We start from the raw sequence: 6,955 nt of genomic DNA, 5'->3' as shown, positions 1-6,955 counted from the left end.
GTTTTATTTTCTTTCTTTCTTTTTTCCTACTTTCTGTTGGCCAGAGAGTGGGTGGGGAGGGTAGCAGGGTTCTCTGATCTGTCATGTTGATATTGCTAGTTCCTTCACACTAAAGCAGAGACACCTGTAGAAATCTATTATGGATGGGATCTTGTTTTTTTATTTTAATTCCACACAACACCAGAGCTATGTAAAATCTAATTTTGTGAATATAAATATGGATTCCAGACCACTGAAAAAGTTTTTTCCCTAGGCTACAACATTTTTTGAGTTAATTTTTTTTTTGCTTTCATTAAATTAACTGGAATTGTTTCTCTTATATCTTGCAGTAATTATATACTACTCCATTCTCCTAAAAATCTTACAGTCACCAGGACCTGCCCCTCTGTCACCCCACAGAGGGAGGAGAGGACGAGATTGTGGGGAGGAGGGGAGTGGGCGGGGTTGCCCCGTGTCCAGAAGTCCCCACTCACACACGGGCCTGAACAAACCTGCACACGGAGGGTGAGCAGCGGGCCTGGGGCGATAGGGAGGGACTGTCGGTCGACTATGAGATTCAACCGGAGCAGAATCCTAAGATCAGCTTAAATGTCCCTCATTTCCCAATCTCAGTTCCTGTGTGATAAAGGCGCTTTTCTGGAGCTAAACACAAAAGGCTCAATAGAGAGCGAGTGACACGGAGCTGCTCCACTCCACACCCTGAGAGTGACCTGTGGGGCACGCCTGTGACTGTCCTTGCAGGTGTCATGTTTTATTCTGCTCAATATTTTTATGCAGATGATGGCTCCAGAGGTGACCAATCCCACGGCCGTGACAGAATTCATGCTCCTGGGGTTCCCCACCCAGGGGACCATGGGCTTCTTGCACCCGATGCTCTTCTCCTTGGTCTACCTGTGCACCCTGCAGGGGAAAGGGCTCATTGTCCTCATCACCACCCTGGACCGGCACCTCCACACCCCCATGTACTTCTTCCTGAGGAGTCTGTCCCTCTCGGACCTCTGCCTCATCTCAGCCATGGTCTCCAAGTCCATTGCCAGCTCTCTGAGGCACAGCAGCTCCATCTCCTTCCTGGGCTGTGTCCTCCAGGTCTTTGTGCCGATTCTTTCAGGGGCTGAAGAGTTTCACATCCTTGTGGTGGTGAGCTATGACCGCTATGCTGCCATCTGCCACCCCCTGCACTATGATGTCATCATGAGTAGGGACAAGTGTGTGCAGCTGACAGCTGTGTCCTGGCTGGGTGGGGATGTCATCTCTGTCATGCACATAGCTTCAACCTTTTCATTGTCCTACTGTGGGTCCACTGTGGTCCCCCTGTTCTTTTGTGACATCCCCCAGTTATTGGCTATTTCCTGCTCAGAAAATCTAATTAGCGAACTTGTCCCCATTCTCATTAGTGTGACATTGCATGTGGATTATTTTACTTTCATCATCATTTCCTATGTCCACATCTTCTCTGCTGTCAGGAAGATCCCATGCACAGAAGGGAAGACCAAGGCCTTCTCCACCTGCCTTCCCCACCTGCTGGTTGTGGTGCTGTTTCTCTCCACTGATTCTTTGCTTATCTGAAGCTGACCTCAGAGACTCTGTCCATGTCTGACCTGGTCATTTCTATGTTCTACACGGTAATGCCCCCCACCTTTAATCCCGTCATCTACAGTCTGAGGAACCAAGCCATCAAGTCAGCTGTGGGGTGACTGCTAAAGGGTCAATGCTATAAGATGTGAGATTTTACAATCTAAAATTACAGCCCCTCATTTATTCAGTTTTTCCCTTTAACTCTATATGTTATCATTTATAAAGTACAGATTTCTTTTTTTTTAGTTTTTTTAACTTTATTTTTTCAAATGTGATAACATTTTTTTTATTTTAATTTTTTTTTGTATTAAGATTTTTCCTTTTCCAGAAATTTATATTCTCATATTCTTCCATAAGCTGTGGTTTCCTAATTACTGCTATCATTTGTCAAACCTCCAATTATGTGATGTTCATAAACTGAATTCCCACTTATGTTTGAAAACATAGAAAGAATGGCATAGAGAGAATGCTCTAGAACTCACACATCACCAACATTTATGTGAAACCAAGCAGTAGTAAACGGGGTTTGTCCACGGGAGCACACTGTCACTGGACCCTAGTCCTGGGGCACTTGGTTCCTTCAGCCTGCGTGTGTCTCCACTGAGGGCCCCATCCTGTGGAGGGTAGGGGAGACAGCTGAGTGGGGTCCCCCACCCCTTCCATTTATAATGGGGCTTCTCCCTCTAAGAGACATTCATGTTTCTGTTCAAAATACAAATGGAAACCACAGTTGACTTTGCCAGAAATGGAAGGATGGAAGCTTCCTTGGGGAATTGGAGTCTATGCTAAACCCTACAACTCATGTGATTATTAATTTCTATGATGCCTGATTTGATTGTAACAGGACTACACTGTTTAAGTACTATAATAAAATTAAAAAGTGTATGATATTTATTGAGGAACTACATTTTTACTTTTAAAATGTTTTTTTATAAACATCATTTCTTTATACACATCGAATAAAGGGTTTATTTTCGGATTCCCTTAGTTTTTGAAATTATATTTTGAGTCTTACACCAGGACTTCTTGTTGACTCTGGAAGATGGCATTCACTTCCCTTTTCTTCGACTTTGGAAGTAACTATTTATTATACTATATAAAGAACATTATATAAAGGTTAGCATGACACTATTCATAAATATTTATTCTTGTACATCATTTGTACCCTAAATACTCAGCTTCTCATTATTGTCTTCCTTCTACTGAGACCATGAGCTGGGTTGATGTTCTTCCCTCAAGAGTATTTTCAGGGAGCAGGTCGCTGAGTCTCCACAGTCTCCTGACTGATCATTACATACTCAGTCCAGAAAACATTTCTTTAAAAAATATATATGGGAACCACCAGACCAAGTCCATTCAGATTTCAGATTTCTAGCACTAACATGTGCTAGAAAATCACTCAAATAAGCATTCATTTCAATGAATGTATTTGAGCAAAGATCTATCCCCTTGGGATACTTATTTCAGGCTCCTCTGTTTTTTAAAATATTTTCAATTCTTCACTTGGACAAAACTTCTGTCTTTTGAGATGGGGATTTGATTTCATGAGTGACATAATATGAAGTCATGTGAAGTTATAACTTGCCACCATCAAATAAATGCTTTATTCACGGATTTTGGTGGCTTTCATTTGGGGGTTAGTATACCACTCTGTATTCACAGGGCCCCTGCACTCCACAAAACACCCATTACTACCTCATCTACTTCCATGTCCACCCTCCACCCCCTGTTACCTCTGGTAACTACATGTTTTCCCTAGTCCAAAATTTGCTTTTGCCGCATTGTTTACTATAGGATTTCTGTATTTTCCATTTCCAGATGAGTGAGACCATCTACTATCTGTCTCTTGCTGTCTGTTATTTCACTTTATAAAATCACCACAAGGTCCATCCGTGTTGAACCATATACATGAGTTCATGTTTTTAATAGCTGTATAGTATTCCATTGAGTGTGGACCCACATCATTTATTCCTTCCTCTGTGCACAACACTTGGGTTGGGGCCATGAACAGTGTGTCTGTGAACACAGGTGCATGTGGTCTGCCTTGTAGTGTCTAGGCATCTGGGACAAATAACTAGCAGAGGTTGCTCCATCCTATGGTTGTTCCGTTTTTTTTGGTCTGAAGAAATCTCCAAGCCATTTTCCCAAAAGAGATGAGAGGCTCTTTCTCTCCCTCCCTCACCTCCTGTCATGTCCAGTCTCTTGACTGGTCCCTGCTTGCAGGGGAGAGTGACAAGTCACTGCATTTTAACTTGTGTTCTCTCACCCTTAGTGCTGTTGAACAATATTGTGAGGATTGAAGTCACGACAGGTCCCAAAACCATAAAATAGCAGAAAGAAGACATGGGGTGATATCCTAGTGGACACAGACCCCAGAATGTTTACAGAGACACAAGTCTAAGGAGAAAGGGACAAGAGCATGTAGGAACAAGTGCCCCTCCCCACACTAGAGCGCTCCTGGTCCTCAGAAACTGCTGTGAGCACAGGCCCTGTGCGGGGAGAAGCCACGTGCACCCCACAATCCTGGCAAGGGTGAGTGTCCATCACACAAGTGTGTCCCCACCACAACAGTGAGCAGCACTCCAGTCGAGACATGGGCCAAGGCCTAGGCAGACAGTCTCTAAGGAGGTTGCCCGGTGCCTGCAGAGACGCGGGCAGGTGGATTCTGATCCAGACCCTGCTCCGAGCTCACTGGTGCGTCCTGACCCCTGCACGGATGTGTTTGTTCCCGTCCAGGGATGGGCTCATCCTGCAGGGCCAGTGGAGTCCAGGGCGTGATCGTGTCATTATTCAGCATTGAAGTCTAATAAGCTGGGCGGACGCTGTCCTGCTGCTTCCTGGGACCACTGAGAGCTGCCAATGAAGATGTTTCAGCTCCTCACACTCAGCCCACACTTTCCACCATGTCACTTTCCTCTCACAGAGTATGCTGGACACCCAAATCCACGTGGTCTGAGTCTGTTTTCCAAGAGATTTAAATGCGGGGAATATGCTCGTGGATGCCGAGAAGCTTTTCTCAGCCGAGATTAGCAGGAAGGACTAACTATACTTTTTCTTAAGTCATGAAGAGAACATTCCGATGACACAGATTACCCCATGATACCCGGGGGCAGCAGCCCCAGTTGCCCCTCCCCCAGGTACCCCACAACCTTCACCCTGAACCCCTATACAGACACCATCCCAGTGTTATCTCCTGGCCCTGTTCCCACAGTAATATCCTCCGCTGAGTAGGAGCAAATGGGGTGTCCTCTCCCCAGAGGGTACCTGCCCACAGAGTGTGCTGGGGACCCCCTCCCTGCAGGCTGGAGCCTCCCAGGGCAACCAGAAGAGCCAGGCCCAACCCCAGGTAGGGAGCTGGGGAACAACCTCTGGTGGACAGGGGGAATTGCGGGCCTGGAAGGAGGGCCTGTCCTCAGCGACCACATGCCAGAAGCTGAGGTCAAAGCTCTGTCCCCTCGAGCATGGGTCATGGACCCCATGGACACTGAGCTGGGCCCAACCACCACGTGGACCCACACTGTCTTTAATAATGGGACCAGCACCTGGTCCCCACAGCAGGTCAGGGGAGGCTGATGGAGTCTGAGGAGGAGGAACCACAGTTCAGTCCCCACAGGAGTCAAGACTAACAGAACTGCCTCTGGCACCCTCATTGCACTAATTATCACTGGGATGTGCTGCAGGATGATGCCAATTAAGACCATCAACAACAACAAAAAATGCACTTGTCCCTCTGGAGGCAGGTCTCTGAGAGCTGGAATCCGGACCGTGTCCAACACGCGGACACCAGCTCCAGAGCTCAAATACCCAACCCTGAGGCCATGCTCTGTCCATGAGGCAGCACAAGATGGGATGCAACATCCTGTGAGTGCTCAGAGATGCCCCACGAGCCCCGACCATGGAGTGAGAGGCTGGGACACACTCTGTCCACGTCACGGGGACATCCTCAGGACAGAGACTCAACACGGCAGCAGAATCTTTCCCCCCAGACTGCAGGTATTTAGCTCTTAAACAGTTTCCAAGGAGAATCCATTCAGATTGAAATATTTCAGATTTCAAGCTTCATTTCACATTTCAGAAAGCACCGTGGTTAAAATATTCATTCAGATTGGAAATACACATTCTCAAGGTTCCCAAATAGTTCCGTTTCACACCACAATATTTTTTATGGGATAAGTTTCAATGGGAGAAATTAACTTTTTCATTAACTCTTCTAAAGTCTGTGACATTTAATACATTTATCATAGAGAATGTTTTGAATTGTGGCCAATGACAATATTGTTTAAAAACTGATTTTAGCATTCAGCACAGTGAGTGAATACCAAGTATTAAATAAAATCACAACTAATGGAATTATAATGATAAAGAAATATAAGATGAAAAAAATAGTAATATAAGATGAAATTTAAAATATTTATTGTTAAAATTCAGAGCTTTATGCCTTTTTGTCCCCAAATTTACAACACATAGGTGTCAAGCAGAAATTCAAAAACATTTTAAGCAATGACTGTTGATGGTTTCATGGCTCTGACACTAATGTGAGCCTGGCAGGGATGTCTATTTATGGACATGAACTTGGAATTTCTCCAAAACTCCGTCACTCACAGATTGTTAGTGAGATTGTAAAATGAAGAAGTGACAGTAGTTTAACAAAATTATATGTCAAAATTTGTCTTATTATTATAAATATTTAAATCAATGAAAAGATTTGACATCTAGAATATTTTGTGCCCTTATTGATAATATTATTTTTATTAAAGTACTTTTAAATGTTCAAACTAATGTATACCTACAAGTTTATTTCCCACAGTCTCCTTAAAAGTCCGGCCTCCCCAGGGCCTGCCCCTCTGTCACCCCACAGAGTGGGGAGAGGGATTTGCCATTGCGTTCGTCTTTCCTTTGATTTTATTTATTTATTCTTTTAATAACTTTATTTTTTGCCTTCTTTTGTTGTTATTCGTCCCTCTGAGGTTCTGGCTTTAGGATTACTTGTAGTATTTTTTGGAGTGGGGGTTTAGTCATAATGAAATTCCGGAGTTTCTGTTTGTCTGGGGAGGTCCTTATTCTTTCTTCATAGAGGAAGGAGAGCTTTGCGGGATAGAATATTCTTGTTTGGCATCTGTTTTCTTGGAGTCTGTTGACTATGTCCCTCCATCTCTCCTTGCCCGGAGTGTTTCTTCGGAGAAGTCTGATGTCAGCCTGATTGGTTTTTCCTTTGAATGTTATCTGTTTCTTCCCTCTTGTCAGCTTCATTATTTTTTCCTTGTCCTAGATTCTTGGGAGCTTTACTATTATGTGTCTTGATGTATTTTTCCTTTTGTCATGGAAGTTTGGTGTTCTTCTTGCTTCTGGTATATCAATTTTCAGCTCCTTCTTCACATTT

At 44.2% G+C, this 6,955-nt stretch overlaps 1 pseudogene across 1 annotated transcript; it reads left to right on the top strand.

The window, feature by feature from the left end:
• Nucleotides 1-852: 852 nt before the first annotated feature.
• Nucleotides 853-1,694, top strand: LOC311176166 (olfactory receptor 14A16-like; annotated as a pseudogene). Its single transcript has one exon. The product of its transcript is annotated as an olfactory receptor 14A16-like (transcript).
• Nucleotides 1,695-6,955: the final 5,261 nt, after the last annotated feature.

The sequence above is a fragment of the Talpa europaea genome (genome assembly GCF_964194135.1).
Source record: "Talpa europaea genome assembly, chromosome: 8".
Lineage (NCBI taxonomy): Eukaryota > Metazoa > Chordata > Mammalia > Eulipotyphla > Talpidae > Talpa > Talpa europaea.
The sequence above is the reverse complement of the archived record's forward strand: the minus strand, read 5'-3'. Positions and strand labels throughout refer to the sequence as shown.